The 11937-nt window shown below is 45.7% G+C and overlaps 1 long non-coding RNA gene across 1 annotated transcript; it reads right to left on the bottom strand.

Moving 5' to 3' along the window:
* Window positions 1-308: 308 nt before the first annotated feature.
* On the bottom strand, window positions 309-969 carry LOC109758400 (uncharacterized). Its single transcript, XR_002231787.3, has 2 exons — window positions 768-969; window positions 309-594 (listed from the first exon to the last, which is right to left on the bottom strand). It is a non-coding gene; the product is annotated as an uncharacterized lncRNA (long non-coding RNA).
* Window positions 970-11937: the final 10968 nt, after the last annotated feature.

Genomic DNA, 11937 nt, shown 5'->3' with positions numbered 1-11937 from the left:
CAAAGAAGAACGACGAGAAGAAGGGAAGCATGGCGCTTACAGGTGGACCCGAGATGGCAGAGTAGTAGGTGTGAGTGGGTGGGCTGCGGCCGCGTTGTACTTAAGTCTCACGGCTGCGTGAGTGCGGGATATCGATTAACTAGCATCAAAACAGATCGAGAAGCTGTTCTTCTCTATCGGCCTCCTCTCTCCTTCTCCCAGATCCCCTTTCCTGCCATTCATCCTCTCCTACTCCCTCACTAGATCGGGTCTGTTACAGACAGACTGGCCTGTGCGCATGCACCTACGGCGCCAAGCACACATGCATATGTCATTCGGTGGCGTTTATTCGGAGAGGTAAATAGAACGATGTACAATCGAGCATCAGTGCATCACTATGTTTATATATCAACACTGAGTACACCCTCCGCAACTAATTTATTCATACTCGCTGCACTTGTATTCCCGTGCTCCAATTGTCGATCGCCTCCGAGGCTCCAGACTACTTTGGAGGAGGATATCCTGGGAGTGGCCCCGTCGGCGCCGCATAAGAAGGTGCCTGGTAGGTATTCCGATACGGTGTCGTGCTGTCTCGCTTCACAGTGCTTAAATCACCTGCAGTGGTGTTCACGCCCAGGCAGGCAGGACATCTCATCAGATTGAGTTTATACAAATTTCTTAAAAGAAGAGAAGAAGAAGTAGACACTTGAACTGAAAGATTGTTCTTCCGAACCGGTGAGCACCAATGGACAATTAAGCAAATGAAATAGAGAAGCAACAGTTGGTACCTCTGGCGGCGAGCTCGGCCTGCGCCGCGAACGCGACGGTCGCCAGGATCACGCACAGGAACGCAGCCCAGGTGCTGAGAGCCATGGTTGAAGGAAGCTTGTGTTTTTTGTGTCCTTGGAACCAAATCGAGTGGCGTATTTATACCAGTCCTGGTGCCTACATGTCCAAGGGCATGCGTAGACCGGTCAGAAGCTACTCTAGCATAAATGTAGCAGCGGTGGAATTTGTTGGCAGATTTTCTGGACCCGAGCGGCTATGTTCCACCGAAAGTCGTTCAAATCTATAACAAGCGCATGTCGTTTTGTTGACCGTTCGGAGCAAAGCTCCAAACGGCTAAGGTTCGGTGGGGTTGATTCTACCACGTAGCTTGCACCGAGAAGCACCTGGCATCCCCGTTGGACTCTTTAGAATGACTCAAACGAGACAGAGATCAATAGACGCTGGTCTGGCAAAAAAAAAAAGCTTTTATTCTCACTGAGGCTAATCACATCTGGCGGTCTACTGCATCTCTAATGCACACACTAATAGAAAACAGGGCTTTCGTTCGGGCCTGGCCAGCCCATTAGTCTCGGTTCTGCACGAATCAGGACCCATGGGGTGCATTAGTCCCGGTTCGTGAGCCCAGGGGGCCGGCCGGGGCCTCGTGGTCTCGGTTCGTTTCGACCCATTTGTCCCGGTTCTAGGCACGAACCGGGACCAATGAGCCTTGCTCCTGGCCCACTGCCATTGGTCCCGGTTCGTGGCTCAAACCGGGACATAAGGGGGAGCTTTAGTCCCGGTTCCTATCACGAATCGGGACAAATGTGTTGCCTATATATACCCCATCGCCGCAGCAGAGCACGCCATAGTGCTCTGTTTTTTCTGGCCGGCGAGGGGAGGGCATTTGGGTGCTCTAGCTCACCTCCTATGCACATGAGGTGTTCGATGAAATGCCCGAGCCACACTAGTTAAGCTTTCTCCTCTCGAAGCTTGACCTCCGAGCTCCATTTTCCCCGAGATTTGTCTAGGTTTATATTAGCGGTCCGTCACGTCCCGTCCCCGTCTTCACCGCCGTCGATCGCCCGCGCCGATCTCGTCGCCGGCACCACCGTGGTTTGCCTCTTGTTCTTATCTTCTTTCTGAAAGAAAAAAATTCTTACTTTAGATAGATACTTGTCTAATTTTCTTACTTTTATTATTCCTTGTTATTATATAGTGCGATGGTTTTGGTATCCGCCCCCGTCGGCCCTCGTCCTGTCTATGATTCGGATGTGGTATATATTATCTTTTTATAACTATTTGGTTCATTTATTGTTTATGACAATTATGCCGACCAGCGTGACATAGATTTTATTTATCTAGGAGGTGGTTGAACCGGAAGTTCCAACCGACCCTATTGTCGAGAGGTTAAATTTAGTTGAAGAAGAAAACAATTACTTGAAGGAAAAAATAAAAAAATTGAGGAGCAGAAGATGATATTGCAGTTGCATGTTGCAGATATCGTCGATGATCACAAGATCAAGATGGATGCAATGCGGTTGAATATTAGAAAGGTTAGAAAATATGCCATTCATACCGAGGCTTGGTATCATTATGTAGTTGGATCAATTGTTACCTTGGTTGCGATTATGATCGCATTTGTTGTTGCATTGAAATGTTACATAATTTCAATGTATGGTTTAATTAGATGCTCTGGAGAGCTATATGTTGTTCAATGAGAACTATGTATGTACTTTGGTTTTAATGTGATGATGAACTTCTATTAATTTGGTCACTTATCAATTTCAGGGTCTTATAGCTCAAAATAATCAGTAAATGCATGAAAAATAACAAATGAAGTCAGAAAGTGTTGAAAATTGATGATGTGGCTTTGAATGGTGCATTTTGAACACAGAAAAACTCTGGAGTTCAAATAAGTTCAAAAAAAATGAAATCCCTTTGTAACAGACGAGTTTCCGTATGAAACCCTGATACTTCGAAAGAGATTGTCCGTTTGGTATACGAAGTGCATCCAGTTTTTGCCGTAACCCTCTCTACTTTCTTGCACATGCTATATGGGTGAAATGATGATACCATGCCAACTTTCAACCTTTTCAGAGTTCATTTGAAATGCTTTTCAATTTCAGGGTCTTATAGATCAAAATAATCAGTAAATAAATGAAAAATAACAAATGAAGTCAGAAAGGGTTGAAAATTGATGATGTGGCTTTGAATGGTGCATTTTGAACACAGAAAAACTCTGGAGTTCAAATAAGTTCAAATAATGAAATCCCTTTGTAATAGACGAGTTTCCGTATGAAACCCTGATACTTCGAAAGAGATTGTCCGTTTTGTACCCCAAGTGCATCCAGTTTTTGCCGTAACCCTCTCTACTTTCTTGCACATGCTATGTGGGTGAAATGATGAAACCATGCCAACTTTCAACCTTTTCAGAGTTCATTTGAAATGCTTTTCAATTTCAGGGTCTTATAGCTCAAAATAATCAGTAAATGCATGAAAAATAACAAATGAAGTCAGAAAGGGTTGAAAATTGATGATGTGGCTTTGAATGATGCATTTTGAACACAGAAAAACTCTGGAGTTCAAATAAGTTCAAAAAAATGAAATTCCTTTGTAACAGACGAGTTTCCGTATGAAACCCTGATACTTCGAAAGAGATTGTCCGTTTTGTACACGAAGTGCATCCAGTTTTTGCAGTAACCCTCCCTACTTTCTTGCACATGCTATGTGGATTAAATGATGATACCATGCCAACTTTCAACCTTTTCAGAGTTCATTTGAAATGCTTTTCAATTTCAGGGTCATTTAGTTCACAGAAATCAGTAAATGCATGAAAAATAACAAATGAAGTCAGAAAGGGTTGAAAATTGAGGATGTGGCTTTGAATGGTGCATTTTGAACACAGAAAAACTGTGGAGTTCAAATAAGTTCAAAAAATGGCATCCCTTTGTAACAGACGAGTTTCCGTATGAAACCGTGATACTTCGAAAGAGATTGTCCGTTTTGTACACGAAGTGCATCCAGTTTTTGCCGTAACCCTCTCTACTTTCTTGCACAGGCTATGGGGATGAAATGATGATACCATGCAAAAAGAAAATTAACTAAAAAGCTTTTATAAAACTCTAATAGCAAAAGGAATGAACTAAAAAGCTTTTATAAACCTCTAGTATTTTTTGAACTAAAATTATATAAAATTCATGCCACTGAAATTATCAAAGTATTTTCTGTTCGAAACATGAAAAGCGGAAAGAAACAAAATAAACTTTAATAAATAACTAGAAACAAAATAAAATAAATTAAAATTTAATAAAATAAATAAGTAGAAACAAAATAAAACGAAATAAACTTTAATAAAATAAATAAGTAGCAACAAAATAAAAGAAATTAAAATTTAATACAATAAATAAGTAGAAACAAAATAAAATAAAATAAACTTTTATAAAATAAAGAAGTAGAAACAAAATAAACTTTATAAAGGTAAAATAAATAAACTTTAATAAAATAAATAAAAATAGGAACAATAAGTTTTTTTTGTAAGTAGAAACAAAATTAAATAAATAAAGCAACAAAAAAATGAAAAAAGTGCCACCTACTGGGCAACACGGCGTGAATACGACTAGAAACCCAACCATGGGCCAGGATTCAGGCCCGCAGGAGGCCCAGTAGGCCCACAGCACATCGTGACAAATTAGGCCCGAAAGCCTGCAGTTGAGAGGAGCTCGAGAGGGTTGGCGCAGCAGCGCTTATAAACCACTCTCGAGCTCTCTCAACTAGCGAGGTGGTACTAAAGTTTTGGCCGCGACGCGGGCAGCATAGGGCCTCTGGTCCCGGTTGGTGCGACCAACCGGGACTAAAGGGGTGCATTGGTACCGGTTATTGACACCAACCGGGACCAATGCCCCCCTTTAGTCCCGGTTGGTGCCACCAACCGGGACCAAAGGCCGCCGCTTCCCGCCCTCTGGGCTGCCCAAAACAGACCTTTGGTCACGGTTGGTGGCACCAATCGGGACTAAAGGTGGCATTGGTACCGGTTGTTGCCACGAACCGGAACCAATACTCTGGGTATATAAGCTGGACTTGTGAAAATTTCACAATTTCATCGTAAGTTCGTGCCCGACGCCCCAGTGCTGCTCCTCGTCGCCGTCGCCGTCATCGCCCCTGCCTACGACGCCATCGTGGCGCCGCGCGCCCCTGCCTCCGACGCCGTCGCCGCGCCGCCCCTGCCCCCGACCACGCCGTCGCCGCGCCGGCCCCTGCCCCGCGCCCCAGCCCCTTCCCGCGGCCCGCCCCCGTGCGCCGGCGCCCTCGCCTCCCCCGCCGTCGCCATCGCCAGACGCCCCCGCTGTGAGCCGCCGCGCCGGTCCGGCTCTGTTTTTATTTTGTATTAGATTAATTTTTTGTTCATATATATAAAATGTATATTTGTATGTATGTGGCTATATGTAAGTTCAGAGCATGTTTTTTATTAGATTAATTTCTTATTATATTTATTAGATTAATTTTTTTGTTCAGAGCATGTTTTTGTTCATATATGTATTTTTTTGTTCATATGTGTATTAATGTTTTTGTTGCATATATGTAATTTTTTTTCAATGTATATATGTATGTGGTAGCTATATATGCATGATGAGGGGGGTGGGGTCGATATACCCCCTCCCCGATAATTTCAACATGAGGGGAGGTCGATATACCCCCTCCCCGATAACATTTTTTAGAAAAGTTTTATATATCTAGCTAGGATGAAAGGAAGAAGGAAGAATAAGAAGAAGAAGAAGAAAAAAAAGGAGAAGAAGAAAAAATAGACTCTATTTTTTCTTCTTCTCCTCTATTCCTTCTTTTTCTCCTTTTTTTTCTTCTTCTCCTCTTTTTTTATCTTCTACTTCCTCTTCTTAATTTTTATCGGGAACTCCGTTCCAAAATAACTTCGACATGATGGGCGGTCGATATATATACCCCCTCTCGACCGTGATAGCTTATACCACGGGAGCACCCCCCGACCCTCTCACTCGACCAAAACTCTCGAGGACACCCAAATCCTAGAAAAAAACGATGTCGGTCTCCTACCCCCACTACAGGAATCAGATACTTTGCCGTCTGCCACGGCAGACGGCAAAGGCAAGGATGGCGGACGGCAAAAGGCTCCGGCGAAGTAGGCTACGGTAAAGAGCTTCTTTGCCGTCTGCTTTCTGAAGCGGACGGCAAAGGGGCCTTTGCCATCAGCGTTGGACGGCAAAGAAAGCCGACGGCAATAAATTCGCTGTTAGTCCATTAGGCGTCTAACGGCAGCCTTTGCCGTCCGCCGCTGACGGCAAAGAGCATCAAGCCTTTGCCGTCTGCCACTGTAGGCAAACTGACCAAATGGGTCAGCTGCCAGGAAGCACAGGTGGTTGCCACATGGCTTCTTTACCGTCCGCGGCGGACGGCAAAAAGCCCGTTGCCGTCGGTGGCAGACGTCAAAGAGCCTGCATTGCCTCTTTTTCTGTTTTTTCTTATACCCAACCATTTTCACAGCAAATAGATGATACATATATATTTTTCACATGGCATGTTCACAACAAACATATGAGATATCCAACACATATAATTTCATCATACATGCATAGTTCCATCAACCATACATAGCAAGTTCCACATACATGCATCCAACCATACATATTACGATAGTGGCATCCTACCATACATGCATAGTTCATCGATACAAAAGAAACATAGTTCATCCAAACAAGCACTCCATCTATAAAAGCACAAATGGAAAAGAAGCACTCCATCCATGCAAGCTTCCGTGAGTTAAATCAAATCTGCAAAATGATAAACAAGATGTTAGAAAAAGAAGAAGAAAATGAAGAAGAAGAAGAAGAAGAAGAAGAAGAAGAAGAAGAAGACTATAAGAAGTAAGCATACTTAAGGAAAATGGAGCTAACCTAGAAGAAAATGAAGACGAAGAAGAAGGAGAAGAAGAAGACTAGAAGAATACTAGAAGAAGAATAGAAGAATACTAGAAGAAGAAGAACAACAAGAAGAAGAAGACTATTATTAAGCTTATTATGTAAACTTGGTCATTTTGTGCTAACATAAGTAATTTTGGAGTTAACCTATAGGAAACTAAGCATATTAGAGATAACTTAGCATATTAGAGCCAACTTAGGTAAAATGGAGCCAACCTAGCTAATTATGCCATCTTTGAGTGAACTAAGCATATTAGAGCTAACTTATAGCTAACTTATGTCATTTTGGAGAAGAAGAAGAAGAATAAGAAGACTATAATTAATCCTATTATGTAAACATGGTCATTTTGTGCTAACATAAGTAATTTTGGAGCTAACCTATAGGAAACTAAGCGTAGTAGAGATAACTTAGCATATTAGAGCCAACTTAGGTAAAATGGAGCCAACCTAGCTAATTATGCCATCTTTGAGTGAACTAAGCATATTAGAGCTAACTTATAGCTAACTTATGTCATTTAGGAGAAGAAGAAGAAGAAGAAGAAGAAGAAGAAGAAGAAAATGAAGAAGAAGAAGAATATATGACATTTATGAGCTAATTTAGGTGAAATTGATCGTTTGTGAGCTAACCTAGGTGAAATGGATCGTTTATGAGCTAATCTAGGTAAAATGGGTCATTTTAGAGCTAACTTGGGTAAAATGCATCATTTTGGAGCTAACCTAGCTAAGATGGGTCATTTTGGAGCTAACCTAGGTAAAATGGGTCATTTTAGAGCTAACATAGGCAAAATGGATCATTTTGGAGCTAGTCTAGGTAAATGGGTCATTTTAGCGCTAACTTGGGTAAAATTGATCATTTATGAGCTAACTAAGGTAAAATGGGTCATTTTAGAGCTAACTTGGGTAAAATGGATTGTTTATGAGCTAACTAAGCTAATTATGCTAAGTCTAGGTCATTGTGGTAAGCATATTGGAGGAAATAAGGCTAAGTCTAGGTCTTTATGCATTTGTTAAGCAAAACACTAGAGAAACTTACCATGATCATGGAGGTGTAGGAGCGGGCAGACTCGTGTCGGTAGCTGGAGAAGGATCGTGCGATGCTTGTCTGGAGTTACGCTGCACCAAAGATCATTTCCAATGTCTCGTTAGCATGATGACACTCAAATGTAAGACTAGAAAGTAATGTCCATTCAAATTAAACTCACCGTGGTCCTAGGAGCAATCACTGGCATCGGCGGAGCGGTCTGACCGGTCTCCGCACACACAGACTGCACATTTGGTTTTGACGACTCAGTCATTCTAGTTAGTAATGAGACAAACACTACATGAATGTTTTGGCTAATCTGCAGAAGAAACTTACCACAAGGAGCTTGTACATGGCCCTTGCCTGCATGTCATTCCGTGCGCTCTCCTCCTCCAACATCTTTGTCGTCCTCACCTCCAACTCCCGCTGCCTCTCCGCCGCCTCCGCCAGAAGATTCTCCATTCTATCTCTCTCACTCTGTATACCAGCCTGCAACACCACTCCTCGTTACCATTTGTAATCATTGATGGAAGCACACACAGTGTAATGGAGAAAGATAGCTGAGTACGTATAACTAACCTTGATGGCGAGTTGGACTGGCCGTTCACGAGGCCTTATCTCAGGAGCGGAGCTCGACTGGCGCGCCTTGATCTCCGGGAGAGTGCTAGGACAACGGATAAGTCCATCTCCAATGGCTATGGAGCCATGGGACCTCCCGCCACCAGATATCATCACCAGCTCTGGATCAATGGGACCCTGGCTCGGGTTAAAGTCCTCCCCTTTCCTCGCCTTCTCCTCATCACGAGCTTGTCGTGGGAGGAGATGTTGGTGAAGTTGTTTGCATCATCGAGGTCAGACGGAGAGAATGCCTTGACTTTCTTGAAAGAGGCAGTGTGGGCCATGGCATATAGGTCGTACACCTCTGGCACCTTATCCGCCTTATTGTAGCAACGCTCGGCGGAGAGGTGCGTGTGGAATGGAAGACCTCCCACCACGCGCCGACGAAGAAGGGGCCTCGGAGCGCTCCCGACCAGCGCCCACCATCTTTCAACACCTGCCATGACAAAGAGTAAACGAAATTAGTACAACATAAAAAAATACCGACATGAATAATAATATATGATGTTTTTCATAACAAAATCAAAAAATATATATGATGTTTAAATCTACCCGATCAACACAATTATATATGATGTTTCTCATAACAAAATCAAAAAATATATGATGTCAGGGTGTCGGGGGTCGGGGTCGGGGTGCCGTGCCGGGGTGTCGGGGTGGCGTGTCGGGGTCGGGGGGCCGTGTCGGGGTCGGGGTGCTGTTTCGGGGTCTGGGTGTCGGGGGTCGGGGTGTCGTGTCGGTGTCGGGGTGCGGTGTCTGTGTCGGGGTGCTGTTTCGGGGTCGGGGTGTCATGTCGGGGTCGGGGTGTCGGGATGTGGTGTCGGGGTCGGGGTGTCGGGGTCAGGGGGTCGGGGTGTCGGGGTGTGGTGGCGGGGTCGGGGTCAGGGGGTCGGGGTGTCGGGGTTTGGTGTCGGGGTCGGGGTGTCGGGGTCAGGGGGTCACGGGGTCGGGGTGTTTCCTTCTCTCCTTCTTCTTCTATCCTTCTCTTCTTCTTCTTCTTCTTCTTCTTTCCTTTCTTCTTTTTCTTTTTTCCTTCTCTTCTTCTTCTTCTTCTTTTATTTCTTCCTTATTTTCCTTTTTCCTCTTCTTCTCATCTTCTCCTCTTTTTCTTCTTCTTCTTCTTCTTCTTCTTCTTCTTCTTCTTCTTCTTCTTCTTCTTCTTCTTCTTCTTCTCCTCCTCCTCTTCTTCTTCTTCTTCTTCCCCCTTCTACATATTCTTCTTTTCTTCTTCTTCTTTTTTCATCTTTTTTCTACTTCTTATAATTATATAACTAATTAACTAAAACCCATGCACTAGTCTAATCTAATATAATCTAGCACTAAATCTAACACTAACACATATCTAGTCTAATCTAACAATTAAACAGCAAAAAAGAAAAAACAGAAAAAAAAACTCACCGGAGATGGCGTTGGCCGGGGCTTCGCAGCGGCAGGGTGGCGGTGGCGACGGGGGCCGCAGGGCTTCGGGGCGGTGGCGCCGGGGGCGACGGTGGCGCCGGGGCACAGGGCAGGTGGTGGGGGCGGCGGGGCGCCGCGGCGGTGGGCTATTCGGGCGGTGGGGCGGCGGGGCGCCGCGGCTGTGGGCCGTTTGGGCGGCGGGGCGACGGGGCGACGGGGGCGGCGGGGCAAGGGGGGCGGCGGGTGGTCGGGGCGACGGAGCGATTGGCGATGGGTGGGCGGGTGACGGGGCAAGGGGGCGGCGGCGGGTGGGTGGGTGGCGGAGCAAGGGGGCGGCGGCGGGTGGCGGTGGTTGTCGGGGAGGAGACAGAAACGGAGAGATGGAGGGGCGGGCTGGGGCTCGGCCATTAGTTAGGTTAGCTCTTTGCCGTCCGCCCCACCTTTGTCGTCCGCTTTTTTCTCTTTGCCTTTTGCTGGCAGACGGCAAAGAAGGGGGCCCGTTAAGTTTTTTATGATCAGCTCGTTAGCGGGGCCCACCTCTCTCTTTGCCGTCTGCCAGCTGACGGCAAAGATTCTTTGCCGTCTGCTAGCGGATGGCAAAGAATTGGCTGATGGCAAAGACCTTCTTTGCCATCAGCCAATTCGTTCCCGTCCGTTTTCCTGAAGCGGACGGCAAAGACCTTCTTTGCCTTCAGCCAGCAGACGGCAAATAAGCTAATTCCAGTAGTGCCCCTCCCGCCGCGCCCCTACCCGACAAACTCTCTCAAGGCCACCCAAATTTACCAAGTTAAAAGAGCGTTGTCGCTGAGGCCACCCCATACCCTTGAAGCATTGTCGAGGCCACCCCAAACCCTTGAAGCATTGCCGAGGCCACCCGAAACCCTAGAGAAGCAGCGTCGAGGCCACTAATATATTCCTTATTGTGATTAGATAACTAGTTCTACGTTTTCCACTAATATATCCACCTGCTGTCATGTTTGTAAAATAATTGCCATGTTGTAATATTGGCAGAAACAATGGAGCACAGATGAGATGAGGAAGCAGAACAGGTGTTGGGGGACATAATCGCAGCCGGAGCTGATGTCTTGTCGTATCTCAATGACAGCGGCGATGGTCTGGAAGGACAGGGTGAAGAAGCAGGATAAGGTGATCGAACAATGGAGGAGGAGGGACCTGATCACGATGGCTCCGGTGAACCAATGTCGGTGCAAGAAGGACACCGTGATGACGGCTCTGGTGACCGAACGGAGTCCGGCCAGGTATATATATTAGTTAAGCATGTGCTGACTATAGCTAATCGATGCATTAATTGTTTTTGTATGTACACATATTAATGAACTCTCATCTTTCTTCTTTTTTCTAGCCCTCCGGATCGAGCACAACTTCGGTAAAGAGATGAGGCCCGAAGAAAAAGTTGCGCTCGGATGAAAGGTTTGAGATCATAGAAATAGCGCACGATGGCATGCCGATTGAACCTATCCGGACAAAGGAAGCATTTGCAGCACAGTGCGGGGTTCTTGTTAGGGACAAGATCCCGATCAGCATCCACCAATGGTTAAAGCCGGCTAAAAAAGACCCTGAGGTGTCTTATGTCGACGATATGCAGAAAGATGATCTTTGGACCGCGCTTAAGGAAAATTTCACCCTACCGCCAGAGGAGGATCCAGAGAAGCCAGTTAAAGAGCAATTGATCAAGTCTTATGCTCTTAAGAAGATGGCAGAACTATTCAGGAGGTGGAAGAATGAGCTGAAAAAATTTGTCGACAAAGAAGAGACACCAAAATTCATCGGCCGGTATAAGAAGATCAAAGATCACGGGCCCGCATTTGTGGCCCACAAGACATCGGACAAGAGTAAGAAGATGTCAGTGACAAACAAGAGGAATGCTGCGAAGAAGAAGCATCACCATCGCACGGGGTCAGGTGGCTATCTCAAAGCCCGGCCGGTGTGGGCCAAGGCTGAGAATGACCTGATTGATAAAGGGGTCGAACCAGAGACATTGAACTGGCCAGACCGTTGCCGGACTTGGTTCTTCGGGGTTGGCGGAACCTTGGACCCTGTATCAGGGAAGTGCGTTTGGACGGATGAGCAACTGAGAATACCCGTCACGAGGCTTCAGGAGTATATCGATGCAGCACAGCAAGGGACGTTCGTTCCAGACAGAGAGAACGAAGAGCTCACAATGAGCCTCGGGAATCCTGAGCACCC

The sequence above is a fragment of the Aegilops tauschii genome, chromosome 3 (genome assembly GCF_002575655.3).
Source record: "Aegilops tauschii subsp. strangulata cultivar AL8/78 chromosome 3, Aet v6.0, whole genome shotgun sequence".
In the NCBI taxonomy this organism is placed as follows: Eukaryota; Viridiplantae; Streptophyta; class Magnoliopsida; order Poales; family Poaceae; genus Aegilops; species Aegilops tauschii.
The sequence above is the reverse complement of the archived record's forward strand: the minus strand, read 5'-3'. Positions and strand labels throughout refer to the sequence as shown.